Genomic DNA, 12380 nt, shown 5'->3' with positions numbered 1-12380 from the left:
TTCCTGCAGCAGCCAGGCATCCTGCATCACCCAAGCCCTGGCTCTGCACACCCGTGTGCAGATGGCTGTAACGTGCCAGCCCAAATGCCCTGGGAAGCAGCAGCCCCTCCAGAGGCCCAGACCCACACCCAATGACCCATTTCATTTCTGTGTCTCCTCAGCTCTGGGGATGATGGTTCAAATAACCACAGTCTCTTTTTCTAAAGCATCTGCAGAGCCTGAATCACTTTTGCACTTGGGACTTAGTGGTGGCATCCCTTTCTGAGAGGATGTCCTCATTCCTCTGTATATTCCTGTTTCCTGCGATCACCTGGCACTGGCTCCAACAGCCTTGCTTTAGCCACATGTTTGCAAGTCTTTCGTTACCCTCCCAGGGAGCCTCTTTTCCCACCCTCCTCCTCACACTCCATTGTGTCCAGGGTAGACCCTGCTGGTGCATGCCCTACGAAATGACTGGTGTAGGAAGAGGAGAGAGGCTGCAGTGTGCCACTAACACAGACACGGTGCTGTGGGACAGGCTCTGACAGGGAGCCTGCACATCTGCTGGGGCTGAGGTCAGGCACATGGAGACCACCACCATGTTTTGCTCTTTAGAAGGACAGATGTGCAGGCTGGCCGGGAATGCTTTGAAAGCTGCACAGCACAACTGCAGGCTTTCACATGCCTTTGGGAAGCCTGCAGTGACATCTCCTGATGTCGTCCCATTTACTCAAGGACACAGACTGCTGTAGTGCTTGCCTTTCCATCAAGACCTTGTAATTCAAGATCTCATAATTAACCTCACACTCAGCTGCTGCTGGGGATTTCTGGATGATACTTCTGCTAAGCAGTGACAAAAAGCACACACATGCCTCTTTCTGGTGGAAGTGTCATCTGTTTGAATTTAATTGAAACTTGCTCAAATGAAGAAGCAGTGGCTGCTGCACCATGAATTAACGTCACGTTTTATTTCTGTCCATGCAGGGTGGCTGAAAAGCTTCCTAGGCCAAACCTGGCCTTGCTCAAGCACTTGCTCTCTCTGCTCCACCACATCAGCCAAAACGCTGAGACCAACAGGATGGACTCCAGCAATCTGGCCATCTGCATGGGCCCAAATATGCTGAGCCCACAGACAGACAATATGATCCCTCTGGAAGTGCAGAAGGAGATGAATGACAAGGTGTGTTGACTCACCACCCAGCCATTCCCTTCCAGGCAGCTCAGAGCATCCAGAGGGATCCCACTGCCACTGCAAAAGCTGAACAAAAGAGCACCCCTGCATATCGGGAGTGCTCCTCATCTCAGGTGCCTGCAATGTGATGGGCAAGGCAGTCTCTTGTTTCACCTCCCTGAGCAAAAGAAGCAGTTGCCCCACAGCTCCCTACATCATAGTACAGCTCCTTCATTCTTTGCACGCAGAGGGCAAAGGGGCACCAGTGGGCACTGATACCCATAGGCCCTCTGGACAGAGAGGTCAAAGCTGTGCTGATGGGGTTTTGTCTGTATTGGGGCAGATCAGTTTGTTCCATCTGTGTGCAGGTGACAGTGCTAGTGGAGTTCCTCATGAACAACTGCTCAGAAATATTTGGGGAGGACATTGCCTTGCCTGTGTGTGCCTCAGTTGACTCACTGGAGCACACAGGTATGAGAATGGACAGGGGATGTCACAGACTTGGGCTGCTGGGCCAGATTCTTTAATTTGATGAAGAATACATATGTGGGATCACAGAGCTGCAGACAGTTCAATACGTTGTTGCAGTGCTTTTCTACAGAAACACTTTCCAGTTCAAAATGACAGTACTCACAAAACAAAATTAAATCCTGATGTTAAACATCTGCCCCAAGCACATTCTGTTACAGATGTGCTGATACCTTGAGGATCCTTCTGGCAGGGCTCAAAACAGTGCATCTTTCCCCTAACCTAACAGATTCAGAGGTCTCTGTTTTGCCACTGCTTTTCAGGAGGAACAGGCTAAGAAAACAAAGACACATTTTCCACATAGCTGATATGCTATCTGTGTCCTTTTTTGAACTTATCAAAGCTAACTCCTCCAAGAACTGTTTGTTCTTCAAGGTGAGCTGAAACTTAAAGGTCTAGATGCTGGCTTCAGAAGTCTGTTTAGTGAAATATCATTTCAGGAGCCATTTCCAAGAAGAGCAGCAGACATTACAGGGAACATAGCATCAGAGCATGCAGTCTGAAGTTGGGGTTTGAGTTTTGTTTCTGGCTTCACTAGTCATTTTACTGTTCATTTGCTGGATAACAGTTGACTTACTGAACTGTCAGGCTTAAAAAACACAATGGAGCCCTGCAGCTTTTTCTTTCTAGAGCTGCATTCAGAAGAGCAGCAAGAGAGGTGCACATAGAGTCAGGAAGGTGCTTTTCTGGACCGATAACTTTCTCTGCTCTTCACCCAAGAAGAAAGAGGAGGACATGTGGCCATGCAAGTAGGAAAAGGAGATGTACAGTCCCCAAGCACTGTCAAAACATGTCTTCTGTATGAGACAAGTTTCTGAAGCAAAAGCTGGAGTGAAACCAGAAAGGAGCTTTTCTCACAGAAGGTATTAAAACACAACTGTCTCCACTGCATGCTGTGAGGTTAAGTGCAAACTCAAGGAAGGTGTTTCTCCATGTGCACTGGTTCTGCTGCTTTCAGGTAAGAAATGCTTTCCCCTGTAGAAATAGTGTCCAGCCTGAGAAGGGGTTGGGAACACAGAGGTGAGCAGAGATAGGGTCCAGGTAAGTGCTCTGTTTCTCCCTGGCAGCCCCACAGTGGCTGTGGTAGGGTGTGTGGTGTCTCACTCCAGCCCACTTAGCACCCATCTGCATTCATGCTTCTTGTCTTAGCTGACACTGCCCCCACCCCACCCCCCCGCATTAATCAGCCCTGCCTTCAGCACAGGGGCTTTGTTCATCCTTCTTTTCTCCCTGCCAAGGTATTAAGAGTGACTGTGATCAAGGGACATTTATCTCTGTTTCCCTGACTCCCATCCTCAGTTGTTTGACTTTGACATTGAAGTCAAGCCGATCCTGGAAGTGCTGATTGGGAAAACCGTTGAGCAAGCTTTGCTGGAAGTCATGGAGGAGGAAGAGCTGGCCCAGCTGTGGGCACATCAGCGTGCCTATGCAGAGCTGCGCAATGCAGAGCTTGCTGAAGTACAGCGCCTGGAAGAGCAGGACAGGCGATACAGAGAGGAGAAGGTAGGACTGCCTAAGAGCAGAACAGGCCTGCCTGAATGCTTGGCAGAAGAGAGAAAACCACTTCCAGTACTGAAAGACAAGCTGTGAAGTAAGTATTCTAAACTGGGAGTTGAATTATTGCCATGATCATTGACTTAGAAGGTCTATGAGGTTTGGAAAACTTACAAAGTCTATATGGAGCTAAGACTAATAAAGGACAGGTGTTCATCAGCTGCTTTTCAGGCACACTATATACTTTGGTGGCTTCCTTGGTTCCAGCATTTTCCACCATCAAAAAATACCATGCAGTGTACAGGCTCCTGGTTAGTTCTTGCTCCTGACATGGAGCATGGTCTTTGTATAGTTTTGTTATATAATACGTTTTGGTATATAATACGTTTTGGGAAATACAGCTTTGCAAAATACTTCCATTTGGATCAGCCATTTAAAACTCATCCATAGCCTTTAAAAAGATTTTAACTGAATTTACTGTCTATTACCACCAGATGTCACTGATAACACTAAAGCAGAGAACATTCACCTGTGCTTTAGTTTTCCCTCAAAGGCAAGCTTGCATACCCGCCTATTGTTCACTGCTTGCACCATGGCCATGGGTGATTGACGTTGCAGGCATTAATTTAGCATTTGTCTTGCGGAGCTTATTCAGTGTAAAAAGCCCTTCCTAGCATTGTTCCTGCTTACCATGCATTTTGAGTTGTGTAATATTCTGGCCAGGATCTCCCTAGGTTGGATGAAGATAGGCTTAGGGACCAGACCAGGACACCTGTGTCAGGCCTATTGATACAACCTGGCAAGGTAACAAAAAACATGCTCTCCATAGCTTCAGGTCAAAATCAAAAACCTGAAAACTGAAATGGTGATAAAAGTCTATCTTCTGACTTACACCAAAATGGTTGTAGTGGAAAACAGAGGATTAGGCTCATCCTGTAGAGACAACCATGGGGCTTGATTTGGCTGATGCAGAGGGTATACCAGCATTCACTCTTACCCCCTTGCCTAGGGGGGCAGGCAGAAAGGACAGACCCAGCCAGAGTAGGCCTGTGGGGCAGCGGCACAGTGTTGGGAAACGACTAACAGGAAAGCTATCATCCCATTTGCCTCTTCTGCCCTGACAGAGTCTGACATGGGCATCTCAGCAAGCAATGGAGCAAAGGCTGCTGCTGCTGAAGCTCTTGGGGTTGAGAGCATTATCTGCCACAAGTGGTAACCCAGCAGGCCAGATCCCAGTCCCACTCCTGAAGGGACAAGGACCTGCTCCACATCTCATACTCTGTACAAACTCTACACTTTTTACTGGACCACTTGTACGAGTGGCTTCAAAGGCAGACCTTGCCTTCCTTTCATGCTAGATAACAAGGGCAGCTATTGCTTATATGGAAAAGCTCCCTTGGAAGTTGTCAGGTATTGACATCTCTGTAGGCAGCTGAAATCCAGAAGTAATGAGATGTAACCACCAACAAATCCATTCAGGGGTTTGAGGATCAGCAGATTTGAATGTGTTAAACTGAGCATCTGTAGTCAGATGGTTTCAGGTCAAAATTAGGCTATGACGATGGACATTTTCTAAGGATGGAATATTCCTCTGTCAACTCTGTTTTTTAAGTCACAGTAATTCAATATACTGTGCTATTTTTTCATTATCATTCATTCCTGAAAGTATCAAATATATGTCATCTGTCTGAAATGAAAATTAGCCATGCTCACCACACCTGGCTGTTATTATTTGAGAACAATTACTCAGTTCCTTCTGGTGACATACAAGACGAGAGTCAAAGGTTGGCAGTGAAAATTTGGTCTAGGTATTGAAGTCAATGGGACCAAGATTTCACAATGGTTTTGTTTCCACAAGGATAGAGACTCCTATCATGACTTAACATAAATGAGTCTTATTATGGCTTACTTTATCTGGATTACAATAAATAAAAAGGACATTAAGGTGTGGCTTGTGAGAACTGTAAATGTTTTAGCTGCTTTAGTGGAATATTATATGTCAGTTCTAGGGATTACTCATTACTGTATGTCCCGTCATATCTTTACAAGAGATTTAGCATCACTAAGAGGATTGTTGTGGATATTTGTGAAAAGACTCAAGAAACCAAATGCTGATTTGAATGTTTGTTTTGGAAATTACCCAAGGGGAAAGTGGTCAATTGGAAGATTTTCATCTCTGCCATTTCTGCTCTGTGCTTTATTAGCTGGAAAATTTAGTTAGAGAGTCTTGAATTGTTGCATTTAAACAGTCACATTATTTTTATTCTTAAGTTGCTGTCAGAAAAATTAACTAATAGCATCCATTGCAATAATTCAGGAATATTGGGTTCTGAAAGGTGAACAATATATTTAAGAGAAATTCCAAAACTCACACATAACATCTGATTTTCACATAACATTAAAAGTACTGTTCAGAACGTCCCCATCCTAACACTTACCTGAAGTGATGTGAACAATGCACAACTATGGAAAAGAAAGCAGGTTTGGTCGTATCTAGAAAGATACGACCAAATATCTTTTGGTCGTATCTTTCTCCTGACTCTGTAGCAACTTTGGGCTTTGGGTTTGTTTTTGTTTTTTTCTTAAATAGAATGTGAAGAGTTTGTTTAGTCAAGAGACTACAAGGTCAGCCTAAGGTGTTTTAGCTAATGCTGCTTGGGATTTCACCCTCCATCTCCTATAATTTGGGTAGAGGGTACTGATGGAAAGTTACGTGAGAACTTAGGTTTAGACGTTATTCCTGCAGCATCATTCATGTAAGAGTGCCATTTTACTTCATTAGAATTTATAAATACAATCCTACTTAGTAGCCTGCATTTCAGAAAACGAATGTGGCATGAAAATAAAGCTACACTGTAAAAATTATCCTACAATAAATTTGCAAAATGTATTAGAATAGGGTAACAAATTCTTTTAGCTCTAAAGTATGGTGCAATCTGTGTTCTTTTGTCAATAGCTAATGGTTGTGTTTTGTAAAATAAATAATAAACTTGCTTCCATGCCCCCTAAATACAGTATTTAATGGTAACATCAGTATGGGCTCCAGGAATGCTTATTTGACAAAAAATATTTCACATGGATAAGGTGTACCCAAGTTTAAAAGAAAAATATTATAATGGTCCTTCCCAAGCCACCTTTTGTGAGTGAGCCTTTGCTGGTGGAAGAACATCACTGTGCATGGCCTCTGCAGTCAGCCTCACAGTCACATTCTTTTGGCTGAATGGGAATTGTTTAAGTTCGCTGTAGCTTAAAGATATGAATAGCAACAGAAATTACTTAGAAGCCTGTCTTGCTCCTATGCCAATAAAAACTGCACTGCACTGACCCAGAGAGGGCATCTTGCTACTAGACAGACCCGTTGTCGGGCAGGTTCTGCTGCATTTCCTTCCATTGGCACAAAGCAGCACTAGAAATGTGCAGGAGGGACAAAGTGACATACGGAGAGGGAGCTTGTTGGTAATGAGTGGTGGAAGAGTTGTGTACCTGACAGAGTTACAGCTGATCTCTGAGTCTCTGCTGTGTAGCAGGTGAATGTCTTGGGGCTGGAGAAGTGAGTTTACTCCAGGGTGAACAACCTTTATGCTTCTGTAAACTGCCTGCCAAAATCCTCGTATGGCCAAGGGCAGGGAAGAGAAAAGAGCACCAGCATGAGTTTACCCACTCCCCATGGGCCCATGTTCTCTGTGGAGCTGGACAGCCATCTCTGCCAATGTACTTCTTCACAGAGCCGGTGCTTGAGGTTGCCTGGCAGCATCTGTGCCTGCACAATGCACTGCTTAATGTGAGAATGCTCAAGCTTGGGAACCACACTTGCCCTGATGAAGGATCCACTGCTGGTCACCCCTGATCTGTACTCCTCAATAACTCAGTCCTTCCTGATGCACACACTACTTCTGAAGGGTATTTTACCAATGTGGCAAAGCCAATCCCACAATCATTAGGATTTGCCAGAGCAGCCCTCAAGCCCACTGGACAATGCACAAGTGCTTATGGAAAGTCTCATGAGTCCCTGCTCCATGCAGCACCAAGGATGGACTTGCCATGGGAGCCACTGGGGACCACAGCACTACAGGGGGTTGCTGGTGACAGTGGCGGGTTTGTGGCAGAGGGTTGCAGGCAGAGGGAGAGCAGGCTGGCAGTGATACTAGTTTTGAGCTTCCCCAAAGCCTGTCTCTTCCACTGAATGATTCCACATGTGATGCTGGGTGGTCATGACTGAAATAACTGAGAAATGCGTTTTTCTGCTCCAGGCAGGTATAAAAATCTACTCATTTAAAAAATCTTATCGCTAACTATCAGTTCACAAATACTGGAATCGACACTAGTAGAAAATCCAGCAGTTTTGACTATGTTCAATAAATATTGATTCAGTACATTATTTTGGTAGGTACACACAGATTATTCCCAACAAACCACTTAAAAATTGTGGTTTTCTGAATTTTGAAATAAATTGCAATTTCCCTCCAACAGTGTCTTCACACACTAAATGAAGAGCAATTTACAAAAGTTTTCCTCTTCCAAGGAAGACTCCCAGGTACTGCCCCACTCCAAAAACATGTTACTGCCCTCCAAATGCCATTGAGCTGCAAGATCTCCTGTCCATTGCCAGCTGCTGATGACCTGGGATTCCCGCAGAAGTTGGGCTGATGAACTGCTCCATGGGAACACCTACACCCCACGTGTTGCCTGCAGGAGCTGCCCAGCCGCACAGACAGGCGGCACAGGGCTGAAGCAGCACCTGGGGGAATGGATGGAATGGGCTGAAGGAAAACTAAAAGGGTACCCACATTAGGCCTTGTTCAAGAGCTTAAACTCAGAGTAGTCAGGAGAGCTTTTCCTTGTTCCTCTATGGACTCTGCATGAGCTGAGGAAGCGCCACAGCACTGTGGGACTTGAGACTGAAAAACACTTCAACAGCAGGGGGCACAGTGCCAGCGCCCCTGACCTCTCCTCTGTTCCTATGGGACCTCATACCTGTGACTTTTGGACATCTACTAAGTCTGAGATTTGTTACAAGCAACAGGAAGAAGAGAAGGCAGCTATGCACATGTAGCCAACGTGATATAAACATAGGTTGAATGTGGGGTGGGTGGAATACCTGTTCTGCAGCCCTTTCTAGACTGAAGCCCGATCCCCGCTGCCAGTCCTGTGGGACTAAGCTCAGTGACCTACCCCATATCACTCCAGGACTATGCCCTCTGACTAAAGAATAAATTCTGTTTTATTGTCTATTTACACTATATGCTAACTCACTTGTGGAGAAAAGCACTACACAAAGTATCCAAGACCGAGGTGCAGTTGCCTTTTTAAGGAGCTGTTGAAGAACTACTTGACCCTGTGAAACTGTGAAAAGCTCCCTGAGGAGCTGCTAAATCCATAAGCTGCATGGTTATTGGCAGCACAAATGGCAGTGGCATAAAAGACTGGCTTCCATCATCAATCTCCATATGAATGTGTTGTCTCTCAGTCTGTGTCTACTGCAGCCTCTCCGAAATCAGCAGAGCAACAGATACACAGGTGAGATAAACAGGAAGAACAACAGGTTTATCATTTGGCTTTTGCTGGGTTACCCACATCCATCCTGAGCTGGATCCTTGTATAGTGGGAGGCTGTGCATCCAAGTCAAGAGTTGTACACCGATAAAATCCTATCTATGCAGCATGGATACTCCTCAGCAGAATCCCGTGCCCTTCCTCTTTTCACTTCCCCTTAAGAAAAGGGTATTGCCCTAAGACTTATACATTGTGTTTCCATTAAGTTTAAAATGAGCATTAGAGTATATAGTGGTTCTGCAGCCTTGGCAGGAAAGGAATTAGGGCTTTTTCAGAAGACCTGTGCTGAATATTGTTCAATAAAATAGGATGATCACACTCCTGTTCCCCTTATGATCTTGGAGCACTTCCATTCCTGAGCACTACAATTAGGCTTGTCTTTGGAAAGAAAACATGAATACGGACAACTGACTTCAATGGAAAACGTATGCATCAATCCGTTCCCTTCCGGCAGCAAGGCTGGAACAGGAGCTACCTGTGTCACATGAGCCAACTCTATCTCCCTGCTAACAAGGAAAAATCCAAAGACCAAGCCCAGCTGACCCCATTTCCAACATCTGAGCCTGCTGTCAGCACACAGCTCTCAGTGGGTGCCTGCTCAACCCCTCACAAGGCCCTCTATGCCTCTTTGGAAACACCCCGTCCTCCCTGCTGCAGGCACTGCCACACACAGACCTAAGGCTGGAGAACACCTCTGCTGTGCATGAACCCACTGTGGGCCCACAGGCAGTGCCAGCTTTCCCAAAGCAGACGGCTCAGAGCAGAGGTGGGGCCTATGCCTGCTGTGCTCTGATGTCTCGCCCTTGATCTCACCCTTCAGCGTCAGCAGGTTCACAAGGTCTGGTCCTGTGCTCCTAGATAATAAATACCAGTCCTTGGAGGAACATGGAATCTGTAACTCTTTAGGCAGGTATTGCTGGTATTTTAATTACTTTCTCAAGTGGCCCATCTGGTTAACTCTGCCAGCAAATGAGGACTGGAGCCCCACAGATCTTTACTTAGGGTACTTATATGAGCAGCAAACCTTTTGGCCTGTGACCATCTTTGGAAATACAGGTTATTAATATGTATTTATAACAAATAATTATGTAGGAAATACATGCATGACCCAGTGCTCAGCTTGGCAATGTAGCATTATACAAACTCATAGCAAAGCAACCTCTCATCCGTCAGCCAAAGTAACAGGCAAGAAAGAGCAGAGATGTACAAAAGATAGGAAAAAGCATGTATTTATCACAAAAGTTCATTGCAAGAATGGCTGTTTATGATTTATTAAAGATTAAGGGAAAAAAACAAACACATTGAATGAAACAACAGTCAAACACAGGATGACCATGGTATGTCAGAACAGCAGCATTTCTTGTCTAGTCCAGGACTGTATCTCCTGGAGCAGCCAAGAGGAACCACCTAATGATAGTGTGAGGAGAAGGGAGGCTGCTGTCCAAAAGGCTTCCACAGGATGTGGATTTGCACCTCAAAGAGTTCTTGAATCAGAGGTGTTTGTGTTGAACACTCCTGCATGGATTTTTCCTCCATGATGGTGCCTAATTGCTTTTTGAACTTCTGGCATCCTCGACAATGCAATGACTTCCAAGATTTAATTGTTCCATGTTGAGGTACCTTCTTTTGAACCTACCACCTCATAATTCCATTTGAGGATCCCTCTTCCCCTCAGCTGCTATGTTAAGCATTCCAGTGGCAACTTCGTAAAAAAAAAAAATAAAAAACTTCATATTTATTTATCTGGATGAAAGTGTATACACATAATTATGTAAAATAACACTGCATGATATCTTCCCAAATAGCAAATGTGTATATATTATTATCTTGCCAATGTCTCACAAAAAAAGGGGAGGGCAAAACCAAACCACCCAACAAAAACTAACAAATAAAAACCAACCCAGCAAAAGCAACCAAACAAACCCCGGTGATCTTACAGCAGATACCTTATCTGATATGAGAGTAGCAATGCAGTACAATGCAACCAGTAAAGTTAGAATATGTGTAACACAATTGCACAGTGCAGACCAAGACCAGGTGTGCTATAAGCATTTCCACAAACCCAGCATAGGTGAAGCAAGTAGGAACACGCCTTCTAAGTGACCTACTGCATTCCTAGCACTTGCAGTCTTAAGTATAGTCAGGAAGTCTGCCTATTTTTAACATTTTCCTGACTATACATTGCAAAATACAGCAAAAATCTTCAAATAGAAGGCTATTTGCTTTCATTATGAGTCATGTTTGTTTTAACAAAGTTCTCCTCAACTCACTGCCATACAATGTGTCCCCATCTTTTCCAGGGGAAAAGGGGACAAAAAGAAAACCTCACCTTATGCTTCTCCATTTGTGAGTATGAGCTTATGTATTCACTGTGTACATCTGTAGAGGATCAGGAGGCCTGAGCCATAAGCTCCAGAAGGGCAGGGCTGTATCTTTCCAGCAAGATCTTATTATCCATGAAGGGTCTGGCTCTAGAATACGCCTAAAACCATTTTCTTTTGCAGCATGGTTCAGAGCAATGAAGCAGAAATGGAAAAAATAGGCCAATATGACAAGCTTTATCACTCCACTTCCTTCACTGGCAGCAGTCAGTCCCAGACCTTAAATAGATGCTGTTTTAAAAGTACGTACAAGACATTACTGCCAGGAATGGTGTTTTTTTCATGATGGCATAGCACTGGCTACCCTCAGCTACCTCAGAGAGAGAAGAACACCCTTTAGAGGAAGAATGAACTGAAACCAGCAGAAAGAGTCACCAAGTCCTTGAGGGCAGATGAAGCAAGGAGGCCAGGCCCCCAGGGCGTCGCACCCTTGTCCTGAGGCTTCACACGTCGGAGGGGGACGAGCCTCACGTCCACCACCAGCCGCCGCGGCGGCGCCCAGCCGGCTCCGCGGGGCGCGGACTGGTGCCCCAGCCAGGATGGCAGCCGGTAGTGGTGACAGGGAGCCCGCGGGGGGCCAGGGCTGCCACCGCCCGCTGCTCCTCCACAGCACCTGCGCCAGGTGGCACCACCCCCCGCCCGCGGGCTGCTATTTATAGTGCGCTATTTTAATCGCGCTCGCTCATTGGCCGTGGCCGTGTGACGACACCGGCTCTCCCAGGGCAAAGTCCCACTGTTCTGCTCCTCCCCTTCGCTGGGTGGCGGCCGAGGAAGCCAGTCCTGACAGCATGGCGGAAGCGGAGAGCGTGGTGACCCTGCGATGGGGCTGCTTCTGGAGCAATTCCAGGCGGTGGGGATCTCTCCATCGCAGCCTCACCAGGTTGGGGAGGAAGCCTGTGGCTTCCGCCCCTACTGGAGGTGGGGGAGATATGGGTCGTCACTGTTCCGAGGCTCGCTGTCACCTCTGGGGCGTTCAGCTCCCTGCTCAAAATGGCGGCGGGGCTGAGGGGATGCTCCTCCCGGAGACAGGCGGAGGACTCCCGGGGCAGGCTGGAGAGGGCAGCAGAGTCCGGGGTGAAATTGTGAGGGGTCTGGGGTTTCATCCTTAGACCTGCTTGCAGAGGGCAAGAACATCCTGTGGTGGTGTTTCTAGTTGCGTGTCCCATGTCCTTGCAGAAGCGGAGGGATGAAAGACCCACAGGGACAGCTGGGCTCAGGCACGAACCTGAGGGAAGGTGTAGGCACTCCTGCCTTAGGTTAGGTATTGGTCCAGCC

This window comes from Psittacula echo, assembly GCF_963264785.1.
Source record: "Psittacula echo genome assembly, chromosome: 4".
Taxonomy (NCBI): Eukaryota; Metazoa; Chordata; class Aves; order Psittaciformes; family Psittacidae; genus Psittacula; species Psittacula echo.
Note: the sequence above shows the minus strand (reverse complement) of the source record.